This window comes from Budorcas taxicolor, chromosome 5 (genome assembly GCF_023091745.1).
Source record: "Budorcas taxicolor isolate Tak-1 chromosome 5, Takin1.1, whole genome shotgun sequence".
Classification (NCBI taxonomy): domain Eukaryota; kingdom Metazoa; phylum Chordata; class Mammalia; order Artiodactyla; family Bovidae; genus Budorcas; species Budorcas taxicolor.
Window position 1 is genome coordinate 51,948,336 of NC_068914.1, and position 20,384 is coordinate 51,968,719.

The following is a 20,384-nucleotide window of genomic DNA, read 5'->3' on the forward strand; positions in this document are numbered from 1 at the left end:
AGACCCCTGTACTGCAAGGAGGATTTTCAACCACTGGATCACCAGGGAAGTCCCTCTGCTCCTATGCTTGAGGCAAATAAAATCAGAATATTGACTCCACACCTAAATAGCTATTCTGAGGTTACTGTTGCTTCTCAGTCATCTGCTGCTTGCTTTGGTGGGTGAAACTTTCTCAAGACAGCTGGTGGGACAAGTTCCTGAATTTTAGTTATGAGCCCACAGTCTGTTGAATCACATGGGAACTTAGTAGATTAGAAAAAGCTTGTCTCTAGGAACTAGGCAGCCTAGGTTTTAATCTTGATTTTGCCTCAACCCAACTTTTCTAAATCTGAGTTTCCTCATCTGTTAAAATGAGGATAATACAAAACTTGCAAGATTGTGTTGAGAGGAATAAATGAAACAGCATGTTTTAAGATTCTTCCATAAAGTTGGGCCAACAGAACTTAGTTATCCATCCTTTGTTTTTGAGTGAGGGTGTGGAGAAATGGGAGTTTTCACAACCAGTGCTTACTAATAGAGCATTAATAAGGGCAGGCTTTATGGAAGGCAGTTTGACCGTCTTTGTACATAACTGTGCTATCATTCTTGTCTTGGCAGCCTAAGTATATGTTCTTAGGATATATGGGCTAGGAGGCTCATGATAGCATTGTATTATAAGATTTAAAACTACTGACAACTGAACTGCTCATAAGTTAGAAACATTAAATTATGGCAAATCCGTGCAGTGAGATCGATAGAGATTACAAAGAATCTCTATCCTAGGTATCCTTGGGAAGATAGCTAAGGCATAGTAAGTGGAAAAAAAAAATTGCAGGATGCTCTTCTTTGTACAGAAAATGTATCAAAAAACATGGAATAAATTATTAAGTGGTTCACGCCTGAGAAGTAGAAACGGGGTCTGGAGGAAAAGAGGCCTTTTATTTTTTACCTTCGGTGCTATATGAAATTTTTGTTATGAGCAGGCATTACTTTTTCAAAGTATTTCTATCAATATTTGTAATAGGGTGTGTATTGCCTTTTAGCTAACTATTTCAAATTTTGGATGCAAAAACCAATTTAGGGGTGGGAGCTCAACTTCTTACAGTGTAGTCATTTTGAAGTTTCGCCAGACTCATACTACAAAATCAATTCAAACGCCTGCGTACTCTAAATTTGATTATTCAGCGTGTGAAGTTTGGTCTAGAAGTGATTGTTCCGGTGATTTCATTTTAAACAATCTAGTGTTCTGCATTGGGATTTTGGGAACAACTTAATTCAATGTTTAACGTAGATAGGAGAAGTGCTGCCTTAAAGTCCTCGATTGCGTTTCTTCTCAATTTTGTATAAACTCATTAGGGCTGACTTAATCTTTCTGGGGGAGGTCAGTTTTTAACTCGTTTTTTTTTTTTGCACTGCATAAAGATACATGAAAGATGAGATAAATGCAAATTGATTTATTATAGGAGGGGCATATTCTGAATGAGCTTAGCTAAGTAGATATTAAAACAAATGCGGCTTATGAAAAAATGCAATAATGTAAGGATTTTTTCTTAATCCTGATTAGATTTCAAATTGTCCCTTCAGTAGTTTGCATAATTATAAGGCACTGCCATAGAATGAGTAACAATAGAAAATAACTCATTAATGTCTGTTTCTCTCTGGCATTGTTCCAGGGCATGTAGCTTGATGTTTGCTGAGGAGACAGTCTGGAGCGTCTCCCTGTCTGATAGGGAACATCAAAGATTACTGATTTCTCTGTGCTCAGACATTCCTGATTTTGTCTGAAGTGGCAATATCCTGAGGAGCCAATAGCAGCATGAAATTCCAAGTGTTTTGGCACTTCCTATTTCTTGTATTATTTTCAAATGTAGTGATATTAGAGAAGTGGATTGAGATTTCTTGGCTTTTAAACAAAGAAAACTGTTACAAATCAGGGTTTTGAGCCCAAGGTTAGAAGGTCATTATCATGCCAGTGACTGAGCTGATTTGGTTTCCAGAGCTAGGTTTTAAATACCCACTACTTTCAAGCCGTCGTTTCCTTGGCCTTAGTGCATTTTCAGGGGATTGCTGTGACGAGATACTAGATGCACATCCCTGATTAATAAATAATGAGACGTTGAATCTGGAGGTTGCAGTTTGAGTCTTCACTTTATAACAGTTTTGAATATAGATTGTGCCCAGACATAGTGTATTAGGAAATAGCTATATGCAGCTGATGACTTGCAAATACTTACAAAGTAAGAAGTTCCTGTCTTAAAATGGTTCAATCATTGACAGCCTCTTTGGGTTTAGACTGATCACGCCTACTTAGAGAACGCTTTGATATACAGACATGAGTCCAAATGTGAAACTTAAATGTATATGTTCTTTTGTGTGTGTGTGTATGTGTGTGTGTGTGTGTGTGTGCGTGTGTGTGCGCGTGCGTGCATGCTTAGGTGCTTAGTCATGTCCAACTCTTTACGACCCTATGGACTGTAGCCTGCCAATCTCCTCTGTCCATGGAATTTTCCAGGCAAGAATACTGGAGTGGGTTGCCATTTCCTCCTCCAGGGAATCTTCCTAACCCAGGGATTGAACCCACGTCTCTTGTATCTCCTGCATTAGCAGGCATATTCTTTACTATTGTGCCACCTGGGAAGCCCAAATGTGTGTGTGTGTGTGTGTGTGTGTGTGTGTGTGTGTGTGTGTGTATTCTCCTTGGAACAGACACTGTGGAACAAATTAAGACATACTCTAGTGGGTTAGTACAAAGATATAGAGTAAATATTAAGACAATCAATTAATCATTTGACGTATAATTCTTTACTGTTGTTTCTTACTAATAAATTCTAAATTTATCAGTTTGAAACACTCAAATAATTATTCCTCAGATCTCTGCTTTTTAAAAAACATATTCTTTGAGTATTTATTAAAATCTTTTTTTAATACTACCACTCAGTGAAGTTTGAACATTCAACAAGGATTATATAGTTTGTTAGTTTTTTATGAGATATAATATTCATGACAGTAAGATATGTGTATCTGTATATGTTTAGGTGTCTATATAGTACTTTCACACAATAATACATATAATATGTATTGGCAATGGTAATTTGAAAGTGTTCAGTTCAGTTGCTCAGTCGTGTCTGACTCTTTGCGACCCCATGAATCGCAGCATGCCAGGACTCCCTGTCCATCACCAACACCCGGAGTTCACTCAGAGTCGTGTCCATCGAGTCAGTGATGCCATCCAGCCATCTCATCCTCTGTCGCCCCCTTCTCCTCCTGCCCCCAATCCCTCCCATCATCAAAGTCTTCTCCAATGAGTCAACTCTTTGCATGAGGTGGCCAAAGTACTGGAGTTTCAGCTTTAGCATCATTCCTTCCAAAGAAATCCCCAGGCTGATCTCCTTCAGAATGGACTGATTGGATCTCCTTGTAGTCCAAGGAACTCTCAAGAGTCTTCTCCACCACCACAGTTCAAACGCATCAATTCTTCGGTGCTCAGCCTTCTTCCCAGTCCAACTCTCACATCCATACATGACCACAGGAAAAACCATAGCCTTGACTAGACGGATATTAGTTGGCAAAGTAATGCCTCTGCTTTTGAATATGCTATCTAGGTTGCTCATAAATTTTCTTCCAAGGAGTAAGCGTCTTTTAATTTCATGGCTACAATCACCATCTGCAGTGATTTTGGAGCCCAAAAAAATAAAGTCTGACACTGTTTCCACTGTTTCTCCATCTATTTCCCATGGAGTGATGGGACTAGATGCCATGATCTTCGTTTTCTGAATGTTGAGCTTTAAGCCAACTTTTTCACTCTCCTCTTTCACTTTCATCAAGAGGCTTTTAAGTTCCTCTTCACTTTCTGCCATAAGGGTGGTATCATCTGCATATCTCAGGTGATTGATATTTGTCCCAGCAATCTTGATTCCAGCTTGTGTTTCTTCCAGCCCAGAGTTTCTCATGATGTATTCTGCATAGAAGTTAAATAAGCAGGGTGACAATATACAGCCTTGATGTACTCCTTTTCCTATTTGGAACCAGTCTGTGGTCCACTGGAGAAGGGAATGGCAAGCCACTTCAGTATTCTTGCCTTGAGAACCCCATGAACAGCATGAAAAGGCAATATGATAGGACACCAAAAGAGGAACTCCCCAGGTCATTAGGTGCCCAATATGCTGCTGGAGATCAGAGGAGAAATAACTACAGAAAGAACGAAGGGATGGAGCCAAAGCAAAAACAATACCCAGTTGTGGATGTGACTGGTGATAGAAGCAAGATCCGATGCTGTAAACAGCAATATTGCATAGGAACCTGGAATGTCAGGTCCATGAATCAAGGCAAATTGGAAGTGGTCAAACAAGAGATGGCAAGGGTGAATGTCGACATTCTAGGAATCAGTGAACTAAAATGGACTGGAATGGGTGAATTTAACTCAGATGACCATTACATCTACTACTGTGGGCAGGAATCCCTCAGAAGAAATGGAGTAGCCATGATGGTCAACAAAAGAGTCTGAAATGCAGTACGTGGATGCAATCTCAAAAATGAGAATGATCTCTGTTTGTCTCCAAGGCAAACCATTCAATATCACAGTTATCTAAGTCTATGCCCCAAACAGTAATGCTGAAGAAGCTGAAGTTGAACGGTTTTATGAAGACCTACAAGACCTTTTAGAACTAACACCCAAAAAAGATGTCCTTTTCATTATAGGGGAGTGGAATGCAAAAGTAGGAAGTCAAGAAACACCTGGAGTAACAGGCAAATTTGGCCTTGGAATGCAGAATGAAGCAGGGCAAAGACTAATAGAGTTTTGCCAAGAAAATGCACTGGTCATAGCAAACACCCTCTTCCAGCAACACAAGAGAAGACTCTACACATGGACATCAACAGGTCAACACCGAAATCAGATTGATTATAGTTTTTGCAGCCAAAGATGGAGAAGCTCTATACAGTCAACAAAAACAAGACCAGGAGCTGACTGTGGCTCAGATCATGAACTCCTTATTACCAAATTCAGACTCAAATTGAAGAAAGTAGGGAAAACCGCTAGACCATTCAGGTATGACCTAAATCAAATCCCTTATGATTATAGAGTGGAAGTGAGAAATAGATTTAAGGGCCTAGATCTGATAGATAGAGTGCCTGATGAACTATGGAATGAAGTTCGTGACATTGTGCAGGAGACAGGGATCAAGACCATCCCCATGGAAAAGAAATGCAAAAAAGCAAAATGGCTTTCTGGGGAGGCCTTACAAATAGCTGTGAAGAGAAGAGAGGCAAAAAGCAAAGGAGAAAAGGAAAGAGATAGGCATCTGAATGCAGAGTTTGAAAGAATAGCAAGAAGAGATAAGAAAGCCTTCTTCAGCAATCAATGCAAAGAAATAGAGGAAAACAACAGATTAGGAAAGACTAGAGATCTCTTCAAAAAAATTAGAGATACCAAGGGAACATTTCATTCAAAGATGGGCTCGATAAAGGACAGAAATGGTCTGGACCTAACAGAAGCAGAAGGTATTAAGAAGAGGTGGCAAGAATATATGGAAGAACTGTACAAAAAAGATGTTCACGACCCAGATAGTCACGATGATATGATCACTAATCTAGAACCAGACATCTTGGAATGTGAAGTCAAGTGGGCCTTAGAAAGCAAACAAGGCTAGTGGAGATGATGGAATTCCAATAGAGCTGTTTCAAATCCTGAAAGATGATGCTGTGAAAGTGCTGCACTCAATATACCAGCAAATTTGGAAAACTCAGCAGTGGCCACAGGACTGGAAAAGATCAGTTTTCATTCCAATCCCAAAGAAAGGCAATGCAAAAGAACGTTTAAACTACCACACAGTTGCACTCATCTCACATGCTAGTAAAGTGATGCTCAAAATTCTCCAAGGCAGGCTTCAGCAAAACGTGAACTGTGAACTTTCAGATGTTCAAGCTGGTTTTAGAAAAGGCAGAGGAACCAGAGATCAAATTGCCAACATCCACTGGATTATGGAAAAAGCAAGAGAGTTCCAGAAAAACATCTATTTCTGCTTTATTGACTATGCCAAAGCCTTTGACTGTGTGGATCACAATAAACTGGAAAATTCTGAAAGAGATGGGAATACCAGACCACCTGACCTGGCTCTTGAGAAATCTGTATGCAGGTCAGGAAGCAACAGTTAGAACTGGACATGGAACAACAGACTGGTTCCAAATAGGAAAAGGAGTACGTCAAGGCTGTGTATTGTCACCCTGCTTATTTACCTTGTATGCAGAGTACATCATGAGAAACGCTGGACTGGAAGAAACACAAGCTGGAATCAAGATTGCCAGGAGAAATATCAAGAACCTCAGATATGCAGATGACACCACCCTTATGGCAGAAAGTGAAGAGGAGCTACAAATCCTCTTGGTGAAAGTGAAAGAGGAGAGCGAAAAAGTTGGCCTAAAGCTTAACATTCAGAAAACGAAGATCATGACATCCGGTCCCATCACTTCATGGGAAAAAGATGGGGAAACAGTGGAAACAGTGTCAGACTTTATTTTTTTGGGTTCCAAAATCACTGCAGATGGTGACTGCAGCCATGAAATTAAAAGACGCTTACTCCTTGAAAGAAAATTTATGAGCAACCTAGATAGCATATTCAAAAGCAGAGGCATTACTTTGCCAACTAATATCCGTCTAGTCAAGGCTATGGTTTTTCCTGTGGTCATGTATGAATGTGAGAGTTGGACTGTGAAGAAGGCCGAGCGCTGAAGAATTGATGAGTCCCTTGGACTGCAAGGGGATCCAACCAGTCCATTGTGAAGGAGATCAGCCCGGGGATTTCTTTGGAAGGAATGATGATGAAGCTGAAACTCTAGTACTTTGGCCACCACATGAGAAGAGTTGACTCATTGGAAAAGACTCTGATGCTGGGAGGGATTGGGGACAGGAGGAGAAGGGGACAACAGAGGATGAGATGGCTGGATGGCATCGTGGACTCGATGGACATGAGTCTGAGTGAACTCCGGGAGATGGTGATGGACAGGGAGGCCTGGCGTGCTGTGATTCGTGGGGTGACAAAGAGTCAGACACGACTGAGCAGCTGAACTGAACTGTTGTTCCATGTCCAGTGTTAGGATATAGATATTGAAAGTTGGTTTTACTGAACTACCTGAAGGAAAAAAATTCATCGTTTAACTTCCGACAGTGAACTTCTGTATGATTTATTCTTGACAGTCTAAGAGGAAATTGCCCTCTGTGTCCCTCAACCTGATAGACACGTGCTTTACCTGATGTGTGGCCTCTGTCTGCTTTCTGGCCATGATGTTTACGGTCCTTAAACAGCCCCAACCAGCAGGACCGTAGTCAGTGATTTCTTCCCTAGGATTGGAGGTTGCCACTTCCGAAATAAGACTAGTAAAACAGGCTTCCCTTGTTGACTATACCAGAGTGCGTGCAAAGGAAACCACACTCAGGAAGCACTTTTTCTGTGGACCTCTTTAATTCTGAATTGTAGACCCAGTTTTTCTACTGAATATGTGGATCCATGGATCTATCAGCTAGAAGGTGTCTTTAGTGGCTCTGAACAACTCTTCCTGTGTTCCTCCTGTGAAGAATTTCTTGGTATGCATTAGGAAAGTGAAAAAAGCTCAGTCAACATTAAAGAATATCTCTTTAGATACATAAGGACAGTTTTCCTTTCAAATACATAATGGTGTTACTCTTACAATAATACCTGTTTGCTTCAGACAGGCTGATTGTGACCTAGAATTGAAAAAAGAGACAGTTCTACCAGCATTCTGCATAGCTGTATTTTCTGAAATGTCTACTGCCATATCTAGGAAGACATAGTTCTTTTTTTTAAAATTGAAGTATGCTTGATTTACAAAGTCGTGTTAGTTTCTCCTGAATAGCAAAGTGGTTCAGTTATGCATATATACAAATTTTTTATGCTTTTTTCCATTATGGTGTAGCGTAGGATATTGAATTTAGTTCCTTGTGGTATAATGTAGGACCATGCTGTTTATCCATTCTGTATATACTAACTTATGTTTGCTAACCCCAAACTCTCCCTCGCTTCCTTTTCCACTCCCTTAGCAGCCACCAGTCTGTTCTGTGAGTCTGTTGTATAGGTAAGTTCACCTGGGTCATGGTTTAGAGTCCACGTAGAAGTGATATCACCTCAGTGCAGTGATACCATATGGTACCTGTCTTTCGCTTTCTGACTGGCTTCACTTGGTGTGGTCCAGCCACGTTGCTCAAATGGCATCATTCCATTTTCACAGCCATGCAGTACTCCATTGTGTGTGAGAACGTGTATGCGCCACATCTTTTTATACATTTATCAGTAGATGGACATTTAGGTTGTTCGCAGGTCTTGGCTATTGTGAATAGTGTTGCTATAAACAGGCAGGTATGTGTGTATCTTTTCACATTATAGTTTTGTCCAGATATATGTCTAGGAGTGGGATTTTTAAATCATATGGCAACTCTATTTTTAGTTTTTTGAGGAACCTCCATATTGTTTTTCCTAAAGGCTGCACCAACTTACCTTCCCACCAACAGTGTAGGAGGGTTCCCTTTTCTCCACACCCTCTCCAGCATTTGTTATTTGTAGACTTTTTAATGATGGTCATTTGGATCATGTGAGGTGGTATCTCATTGTAGTTTTGATTTGCATTTCTCTAATAATTAGCAATATTGAGCGTCTTTTCATAGGCTTGTTGGTCATCTGTATGGAAAGACATAATTCTTGGACATAAATTTTCCAGATGTAGAGTATTATTGAGAATGTTGTGAAATGAGATTCTCTCTGGAGTGTTGTTCTGTTTCAGAGTGATGCTCATATGACATTGATTTATTTTTGTTTGATTAATATTTTCTTTTTCCCCCTTCATTTTTCTTGGCTTTTAGGTTTTCTCCAATAGATATGGATTTGCTGAATGAAAAATAAAATTTAACTTGTAAATACATTATATAAATGAATATATTATGAAAGATGCTGTTAAAGAAAATAGTTTATTACTGACCTACTTCATTATACCAAGTCAATGTCTAAGAACAGATATAAAGTATCTGGGCTTCCCAGCAGGAGACACAGATTCGATCCCTGGGTTGGGGAGATCCCCTGGAGAAGGCAATGGCAACCCACTCCTGTATTCTTGCCTGGAAAATTCCCTGGACAGAGGAGCCTGTCAGGCTACAGTCCATAGTGTCACAAAAGAGTCAGACACGACTTAGTGACTAAACAACATAATTACAATAAAGTATCTATAGATACGCCATCTGTATTAGTTTTCTAGGACTCTGCCATAACCCAGTACCCAAAACTGGATGGTTAAAACGACATAAATTTATTGTCTCACAGTTCTGGAGGCTAGCCGTCCACGGGGTAGCTAAGAGTTGGACTGAGCGACTTCACTTTCACTTTTCACTTTCATGCACTGGAGAAGGAAATGGCAACCCACTCCAATGTTCTTGCCTGGAGAATCCCAGGGATGGGGGAGCCTGCTGGGCTGCCGTCTATGGGGTCGCACAGAGTCGGACACGACTGAAGCGACTTAGCAGCAGCAGCAGTCTGAGAGAAAGTGCTGTAGGGGAAAATCCTTCCTTGCTTCATTTAACTTGTGTTTGCCACAAGACTTGGTGTTACTTGGCTTTGAGTTGTATCATTCCAGTCTTGTGTCCATCTTTTCTGTGTGTACTTTGACATTGTCTTCTCTATGTACATGCCTTTCTCTTTGTCCAAACATCTTTTTCATAAGCGCAACAGTAATACTGAGTTATGGTGTACACTAATGACCTCATTTTAACTTGATTTCCTGATAAGGTCACATCCTTAGGTATTGGAAGTTAAGACTGAAGCATAACTTCTCTGGAGAAAACCAGCCAACCCATAATACCATCTCATGCTTGAAATGTGGAAGATGTTTATTCATTCATTTAGAACATGTTTACTGAAGTCAAGTTATAGGATACAGACAAATAAGCCAGGTAGCAGCAGACAAACCTCTAAATAATCTCTTATCGTTATTCATTATTTATTCAATTACTTAAATAGTTTAGAGAATTTCGTGGATTAAAGCAGCATCAGAGTTAGCAGAGTGTTTGTTTTAGGGACACTGGTGCTTGACACTGTAATCATGTGAGAAAAAGTTTCTGGGGCTAAAAAACGTACAAAATGCTAGCCTTAATAGTCGAAAAAGTTCTTCTTTGCAAGACTTCTCAGAGCCTTGAATATGCTGTTGTGATTTGAGAGCAACTAGCAGGAGGTCACAATATTTTCCAACTTACTCAACCACAGGATTCTTCTTTATAATCATCTCCAAGAATTATGTTCCCTAGGACAACAATGGAAAATAATTTAGCATCAAACCATATGATCTTACTTAAAATGTCATTACAGAGTTACAGTAATCTAATAGTACAAAAATAATTCATGGCCCTTGGGAGTTAGACTAAAGGTTTTCAGAATTTACAAAACTGTCATGTAGATAAAGTCAATCTTTCTCAAGAGTAAAAATTTCTTTCATGACAGATGCAAGAGAATTATGATTAGAGGACTGAATCATATGTTTTACCCAACAAATTCGATTTACATTCGAATTAATAAAAAGCAAGTGACCTGCTCTTGAAACAAAGCAAAGTAGTATATTTGCTTCACTTTTTACACACATTATTTATTGCCATATTTGAGACACAGGAAATATTCTTAACAGCCAATATTGAACTCTGCCTGGTATCCCCGGGGGAATTTTTATATCTCAATATGGATGTGGTTAGAAAAATGTGATACATAGCTATTATTCTGGACCTGGAAAATGTGTATATCCTGTGTACTTCTGAGACAGTGCCTCATTACTTAATATCTGTGTTCGAATGTGAAGCCATGTACTAAATTAGGAAAAATCTCAGTGACTACATTTGTATTAACAGATTACAGTCGAAACAGTTAATCTAAACGTGTCTTCAGTATGAGGAATCTGGAAAATAAGGTCACTGAGCATGGTCTTAACAACATTAAGAACCACAGATCAGCTAAGAGATACGTAAATGAGTAACCTGGCGCCCCTTTTCAATGGGATATGGGGTTGAGACGGTTCTAGCCCTTGCAGAGAAAACTAGTTTTATTATGATTATTTGCTGTACCTATTGGAAACCCATTTCCAGTCATGAAGTCATGGCCAGTCTGAGGTGTTATGGAGACTTTTAGATGTATTTACTCTCCCCAGATATGTCAGTGGTAGTCAGTTTCCTACAAGTTTCCGATGACAGAAGCTACCGATGTTACTGAACCAAACTTAGGTCCCCTCACCTGTGTGCTTTGTAAAGCCAATCTATTGACACTGGATTGTGGTGAAGGAAAGTGCAGCATTGATTGTAAAGCCAAAGTCTTGGATAGTTAGTGCTGAAAACTAGCCCAAACTCCCCATGCGTTTCAGGAAAGCATTTTATTTTTTATTTTATTTTTGTTTGTTTTTTAAAAAATATGTTTGTTTATTTTAATTGGAGGTTAATTACTTTACAATATTGTAATCGTTTTGCTATACATCAACATGAATCCGCCACAGGTATACACGTGTTCCCCATCCTGAACCCCCCTCCCTCTCCAACCCCCCTCCCCGTACCATCCCTCTGGGTCATCCCAGTGCACCAGCCCCAAGCATCCAGTATCATGCATCGAACCTGGACTGGCAATTCATTTCATATATGATATTATACATGTTTCAATGCCATTCTCCCAAATCATCCCACCCTCTCCCACAGAGTCCAAAAGACTGTTGAATCAGTTCTAATGAGGTGGATGAAACTGGAGCCTATTATACAGAGTGAAGTAAGCCAGAAAGAAAAACACCAATACAGTATACTAACGCATATATATGGAATTTAGAAAGATGGTAACGATAACCCTGTATGCGAAACAGCAAAAGAGACACAGATGTATAGAACAGTCTTTTGGACATCAGGAAAGCATTTTAAAGCCTAGGGGAGGGACGGTGGTTACAGTGTCTGTGATCAGGGCCTGCACGGTGCTCTGGTTGGTAGATGGTGAGATAACAGGGCGGTGTCACAGAGGTTGACATTTTCAGTCGTTAAGTTCTGGTAGGTCTGGGAGCTATGTGTTCCTGGTCATCAGGTAGTTAACGTCTTCTATCTGTAAAACAACTGAGAAAATGTGCATCAGATACTATTATCTGGGTTACTTAAGAGAGAAGTTAAAGCAGAGAATATGGGGTAGAGGTGTGTCTCAAGAAGGCCCCATAGATTCATTCACAGTTACAGCAAGAATCACTGAACTGTCCTGCACGTGGTTTCTTTTCTTCATCCTATAGCCCATCTCCTAATCTTTTTTATCTTCATTATTCCATACCTACAGCTAGAGCTAGCTTAGCTAACCATCTCAGTGGTTCCACCAAAAAAAAAAAAAAAAAGAGAGAGAGAGATGGCATGCTTTCCTCTAACCACAGGTCAAATAACTGCAGAGAACTAAACATGAATTCTTCGACTTCCAGGTCCCAGACTGATGGTTTTCCAAACTTCCAAACTCAAATATCTCATTAAATATGTCTGTTTTGAGTTTTGTAGATGTTGTTGCTATTAAATTAAAAAAAAAAAAAAAGAGGATCGGGTCTCACTGGTGTTAGTTTTGTATTTAACATCATACTGTCCAGAAGACTCTGAGTGCCTGGTACGGCGTTTGTTGAATTGCTTGAAAATGTCCCTGATGAATAGATTTATAGGCAAGCTAAGTGGGTACTGTGTACAGCCAGACAGCTGTCAGAAGGTTACATGTTCTCCAGAAATGGAAAGCCACAGCATTAGACAGTGGTTCCCATTGCCTCTCTGGGGCCTCTGTTGAGTCATCCAGCCTGTGGTATTCTTTAATTGCAGAGTAAATCTGGAGGTCTTGATGATATTCTTTACTGCCTCAAGAATGGCTCACTTTCAGAAACGGATGTTGAAACTTCTGTGTTTCTTAAAAATTTTTTTCAGTCTTCAGATTAATAGCAAAAGAGAAATGTAACACGTGATATTATTCTTCATGGTGATAATCTTTGAGGCTACTCCCTGTAAAGAGAGAAAGCCAAGAACTTTCTATTCATTTAAGCTTATGAGGAGAAAGCAGAGTATTGGACGCAGAAGAAGCTCTGGGATGGATATAAACTCTGCAGTGGCCAACAAACGTTTCCTCTCCATTGAGCTCACACAGCAGATGTTCTTAATATCTGACTGATAACTGGGAATGCAGCTCATCATTTCAGAAATGCACATCGGTGACTGTTGTTCAAGCAGTAGTGTCTGGGAGGAATATTTTTACAGATTACAGGCATTTCTCTAACGTTCTGAAGGCAGATTTGAAGGTTTTATTAAAGAATGCTATTGTGGCATGCATTTAACTCCTGAGAGGGACAACCATGCGGTTGATTCCGTCCTAAGCCTGAATCCACAAGACATGGTTGTTTTTATTGAGATCATGTGCAGAAGTTTTTGTTTACTTACGTTATCCTCATTTAATTGGAGCAGCTGTGGAAATGTATTTGGTTTGCTCATCTAAGCTTAGAGCAAACTTTTCATTAGAAATTCCATTGAGGACTGGAATTGCCCCCTTTCTCTTGCGCTGGAACTCCTAGTTTTGAGTACCAATACTTAAACTGTTTTCATTCTGAATATTTATCTCATTGTTACCCTAGGCAGGTGTCATCAGCTGACTGCATGCTGTCTCTTTGAACTTCCAATTAAGATCCTTATTGTCGGCAACTTGATACATCTGCTGCCCAGTCCAGACTGTCTTGTAGAATTCCAGATTTGCTTTCATGCAGAGGTAGCAATCTAAGTGATATTAAATAGGGATGTGGCACTTTTGTTTGGCAGGACCGAAATCATTTACGCATATAGAAACTGTTACCAGAAAAAGCGTATATTCTAATGTAATCTATAAATACATTGGGTGGATGGAAAAAAGGAGCTGAACTGTATGGCATTGAAATGGTTTGCTTTTACCTCTGGGCTGTGAGTTTCTTCAGCATGACACTTTTCAACTGGTATCACAAACGTTAACCATCACCGGACTCCTGTAGTTTAGCTTGAACAACATTCTCAGTAATTTTGAGTGGATTTTTCTGTAACCAGTGAAGGGAAATCTTACATCTGATTTATTACAACTTTCAAATCTTTGTTACAGATTTACAGGGTATGAATATAATTTGACTTGATGCCTGTCACAACCCCATGAAGGAGAAAAGGCATTTTTCTCTTCTTTTTTCATAAAAGAAAAGAAACAGGAACAAAGAGAGTACATAGTATCCTTAAAGCTGCAACTGGAATTTCTCTGTAAGGAAGAATGCAGCATTCTAACTGATACCGTATACCTTGTAAAAAAAGAATAAACTTTCTAATAGCCTTTAATTCTTGGAATCACCTGTGAATTACAGGAAGAAATGAATTCCGGTTGGCTTGTCAATTTTAAATGCTAAATCTTTAAATTTTAAATACGAAATCTTGGAAAAGTGGAAAGATTCCAAATTGGAATTAAAAATTATCTTAATTTTGATTAGTTGACGAACTATATATAGGTTTAGTTACTTCTCTTTATTTTTGCCTGCTTTTGCTTCTGAAATATTTGGATGATAGCAGTTCTAGTATGTCAATAGGCTTTATTTTTGGGTAACTGACATAATATATGTCTGATATTACCTTTTGTGTTTCTCTATATTTAAACTTTATTTTCCAATGGGATAATTTAAAAAAGAAATATATTCATGTAAGGCATTATTATTTTAAAAACTTTTTACGGTATACTATACATATCCTAAATTTCTCTCTTTGCAGTGTATAATTCAGTAATTATTGATCAGTTTATGGAGTTGTGCCACAATATAGCCCAGTTCAGTTTTGCAGGATTTCTATCAAACCCCAAGTTCCTATGAGCATTTTTGCAGCCACAGTCTCGGTTCACTATTTTTTCCCATAGATTTACACTCTCTGGATATTTCATATAAATGGAAGGACTGATGCTGAAGCTGAAACTCCAGTACTTTGGCCACCTCATGCGAAGAGTTGTCTCATTGGAAAAGACTCTGATGCTGGGAGGGATTGGGGGTGGGAGGAGAAGGGGATGACAGAGGATGAGATGGCTGGATGGCATCACCAACTTGATGGACATGAGTCTGAGTGAACTCTGGGTGTTGGTGATGGACAGGGAGGCCTGGCGTGCTGCGATTCATGGGGTCACAAAGAGTCGGACACGACTGAGCTACTGAACTGAACTGAACACATAAATATTACCGTAGAATACACAGTTTTTTTGTGTCTGACTTATTTCACCTGGCATAAATATTTGAGGTTTATCCATGTTGTATCAGTAGTTCATTCCTATTTTGTTGCTAAATGATGGTCAATTGTATGGATACGTTATGCTCATTTATGCATGGACATTTGAATTGTTTCCATTCTTTTGGCTAATATGAATAATAATACTGTTGTTAGCATTTGTGTACAAGTCTTTGTGTGAACATGTTTTCATCCCTTTAATTTAGATCCCCAGGAGTGAAATTGCTTGGTTGTATGGTGTATTTTATGTTTAATTTTAAAGAAACTGCCAATATCTTTTTCAAACTGTCTGAGCCAGTTCTCTCCAGAAGTGTAGAAGTGATCCACTTTCTCTGTGTCCTCACCAATTTGGTCTTTTCTTTGATTTTAGGTATCTCATTTTAGATTTAGTTTGCATCTGCTAATGAATAACGGGCTTCCCAGGTGGCACAGTGGGAAAGAATCCACCTGCCAATGCAGGAGATCCAAGAGACGCAGGTTCGATCCCTGGGTCAGGAAGATCCCCTGGAGTAGGAAATGGAACCCCACTCCAATATTCTTGCCTGGAGAATCCCATGGACAGAAGAGCCTGGCAGTCCATGGGGTCTCAAGGAGTCGGACATGACTGACCGTGCACACACCTTTAAAGAATAGTGATGTCGGTCATATGCTTACTAGCCATTCTTCTTCTTTGATAAAATGTCTATTGAATTGTTTTGCCGATTTTTAAATTGATTTGTCTATTTACTGTTGAGTCGTAAGGGTTCTTTATGTATTTCACAGACAAGTCCTGTATCAGATATATGATTTACAGGTAATTTCTGCTAGTCTTTGATTCATCTTAGAAGTTTCTTATTGGAGTCTTTTGATGTGGAAAAGTTTTAGCTTTAAGTCCAGTTCATCAGTTTTTTAATTTTATGGTTTGTGATTTTGATGTCAAGGTGTTAAGTGGTAGGATTGCTATAGTTTCTGAGTTCAGCATCCCTACTGACTTCTATTTAGACAACTGAAAAATGAAAATAAAATAGAGTGTGAAAGATGTTGTGGGGAGGATTTTCTTTCTAGGAAATATTAAGGGAAAGGAGCCCGTCTAAGTGTTGGGATGTATGCTTGTGAACTCCGTGTTGGCACCTGGGATTAGCGGGCACGTGTGAAGAGTGGTGGTGTCCAGGGACCATCTTGACTTCTTGTAATGCCTGGGTCTTTGTATTAACATTGGTTTTTGTGAGAAAAGTGATAAGAACCTCTGTAGAAGAAAAATACACCGTATGCAGTCACTCATCCTCTTAGCACTCTTATGTTTTAACTCTAATACATATATGCTGGATTTTATAAAGAAAAAAATGTTTTAACATTTTAAACACTTAAACATTTAAACGTTTTTAACACCTCACTAGATTATTCTGGTAAAAATGTATTTCTAAGAATTCTGTGTTATAAAAAAGTCTTTAGGCTTTTTATTGTTTATCCAGTTATTTAAGAGATACTAATGTGGTGTTGGAGAAGACTCTTGAGAGTCCCTTGGACTGCAAGGAGATCCAACCAGTCCATTCTGAAGGAGATCAGCCCTGGGATTTCTTTGGAAGGAATGATGCTAAAGCTGAAACTCCAGTACTTTGGCCACCTCATGCGAAGAGTTGACTCATTGGAAAAGACTCTGATGCTGGGAGGGATTGGGGGCAGGAGGAGAAGGGGGCGACAGAGGATGAGATGGCTGGATGGCATCACTGACTGGATGGACGTGAGTCTGAGTGAACTCCGGGAGTTGGTGATGGACAGGGAGGCCTGGTGTGCTGCGATTCATGGGGTCGCAAAGAGTCGGACACGACTGAGTGACTGAACTGAACTGAATGATCATTGAGCTCCTTTTTCAAAAGCAGAGTCTCATATGATTTAACTTCACTTCTTGATGGCGTCGTGAAGAGTCGGACACAACTGAGCGACTGAATTGAACTGAACTTGAATTTCTTACACAAAGTGGCACCATAGTGTTGATTTGTTTTCTTGTTGTCAACAAGCTCCCTGGTATTAATACCAGGATTGACTGATGCCTGTGAAAGTGAAAGTTGCTCAATCGTAGCTGATTCTTTGCGACCCCATGGACTGTAGCCTGCCAGGCTGCTCTGTCCATGGAATTCTCCAGGCAAGAATACTGGAGTGGGTTGCCATTTCCTACTCCAGGGCGTCTTCCCAACCCAGGGATCGAACCTGGGTCTCCCGAATTACAGGCAGATTCTTTATAGCCTGGGCCACCAGGGAAGCCCCTGACTGATGCCTGTAGCAGTCACCTTAGAGAGGTGTGATGTTACAGTATGCTGCAGAGAATGCTTCTGTGGGGGAAGAATTAGCATCAAGACAGAGGTGTTGCTGGGAAGAAAAAATACCTGTCCTCCATGTCATCATCCCCTTATTCATTTCATTATGCCAATATCACAGCTTGGCTGACCCCTTGGTCTTTGGGGGAGAGCTTTTTGCTAACTTTGATTTGATTTCTAGCTCTCCTGGTTACTAGTTGAATGACTGTGGACAGGCTCTTTGACCTTGTAAACCCTGCAGTTCCATTGTGCCTAAAATGGAATAACTATACGTGCCTGTGCTGGGTTGTTTTAAGAGAAAATGTACACAAGTCATCTAACATTGTGCTTAGCATATGGTGAGTGCTTTATTGGAGATGGTTATTACTGTCAATTTTTTTATCCTCTTGATTGTTTATGATTTGAAGGACTCTTACATTCAGAAATATGAAGAAGGGAAAATTGGAGGTGGAACAAATAACCCGAGTACTATGATGAAACTTCAACTTGAAAAATGTGTAATTGTTCAGATGCGAATTCATGCCTTTCTCTTCTCCATTTTTTTCTTCCTTTTAGATTCTCAAAAATAGAGCCTCTTAGAAGTGTGTGTGTGTGTGTTAGTCGCTCAGTAGTGTCTGCCTCTTCGTGACCCTGTGGACTGTAGCCCGCCAGGCTCCTCTGTCCGTAGGATTCTCTAGTCAAGACTACTGGAGTGGGTTGCCATTCCGTTCTTCGAGGGATCTTCCAACCCAGGGATCGAACCCAGGTCTCCCCCCTTGCAGGCAGATTCTTTACCGTCTGCGCCACAGGGGAAACCTAAGAAGTCTAGAGGCAAAAAGACCCTAGCATGAGTGTAGTCTGTATCTTGGAGAGATTTGAGCCTTCTGTAAAAACTGTGGGGTGGTCTGAGATCTGTGGAATTCCTGTATGTGAATCTTTTTTTTTTCTTCCTCGCGACCCTCAATACTTCCATGGTCTGAAAAGCTGAGACTCTTGCCTTTGCTTTCTTTGAAGTATCACTTTTGATAATGAGTAATTAACATTTTTAAGCCTAAACATGAAGCATGCTCTCTCAATTCATTATTAAAAAGTGCAGATATCTTGCAGCTCTAACCTAAAATCAAGTCAAAATTGTTATATTGTAATAGACAAAGATCAACCATTGTCAGATACTTGAGACATGAAGTGAATAGTTTGTCTCTTGATATGTATCATTCATTATTAATGTGAACTATGTAATTATTTGCAGCTGCTCAAAAGATTTGTTTTCCCCTTTCTTTCAGATGAATGTTACCAAAAGTATAGAAAAGGAAAAGATAAAATGACTCTCTTCTGTGTGTTCTCATGGTTAAAGTTCTTCATTTTCCTCCAACATATATTTTCCCCTCATAATTATACATCTTAATTTCAGAGCTCAATTACAGATTTATCCATACTAAAATTAATAAGAATCTCTCCTTCTGAATATATTGACTTATGAAATATTGTAAGGCATTTAATTCTCATATCTACCATTTAAAATGCCACTGACTATCTTGACAACTAAGTCATATTATGTGTTAAAAATATCCCCAATTTGTATGAATTTAATCTTTGTAGAAGTCTTAAGTATTAAAATTAGTTAATGTAGTATGTGACCCATAGAAACAGGAGCACATGGGTATCTATAAATAGGATAGGAGTGTCACTTACCTAGTCTGCATAGAATCCCAACGGTAATCTTCAGTTGGCTTCATCTCAAACAGCTTTCTTTAACAATATCTGAAAGAGTGATTCCAATATTAAAGGAGGAGTCAACATCTATCAGCTGCCTACAACATTTAGAGATGTGCTACATTTGTATTCTGTCATATTTTTTTCTTGAGTGTGTGTGTGTGTATGCATACATGCTCAGTCATGTCCGGCTCTTTGCCACCCCGCGGGCAAAGTGGCACCATAGTGTAGATTTGTTTTCTTGTTGTCAACAAGCTCCCTGGTATTAATACCAGGATTGACTGATGCCTGTGAAAGTGAAAGTTGCTCAGTTGTAGCCGACTCTTTGCGACCCCATGGGCTGTAGCCTGCCAGGCTCCTCTGTCCATGGAATTCTCCAGGCAAGAACACTGGACTGGCTTGCCCGTTCATTGCCCACTGATCTCGCTGACCTAGGCACTGAGCCCGTGTCTGTTGCCTTTCCTGCACTGGCAGGTGGAATCTTTACAACTGTACCACCTGGTTAGCTCCCGTTTTATTCATACACATGTCTAAAGTATTTAAACCCCCATTTGCTATGGAATGGTAAAGAAGTAGCTAAATAGCTCAAATGTGAAAGCATATGTAGAAAACTAAAATGAAAATATTACTCTGATTTTGACATCGTCAACTCTTTCCTCTGCCCAACTACTGGCGCCCCTTTCCTACTCCTCAGCCTCACTTGGGTTCCTCTGGTCTTGATGCTTTTCTTTCCTTATTTACCTGCTTTGTGTTTCTCAGTCATTCTCTGTACCATTTTACCCTACATTCCATGAGAAGGCTTCCTAGACTTCCTATGTCTGACATAAAAGCCACTAGCACCCTGTGGCTATTTGAGTTAAAAATAATAAAAAAAATTAAAGGTTCATTTACTGTATTTCAAGTTCAGTAGCCACATGGACAAACTGGATAGAACAGAATAGAATCTCTTCATCATCACAGAAAGTTGAATTGGACAGCACTGCATTAAGCCAGTTGTGTCTTTATAGAACTAATAGGCTAATTGCAGAATATCTTTGCTTCCTCTTCCTGAAAGTTCAAACTCTGGTCTTCATTGACTCTCGTTTTATTGTCTTACCGCTTTTCTACATACTTTGCTACTTTACTGCTCTGTG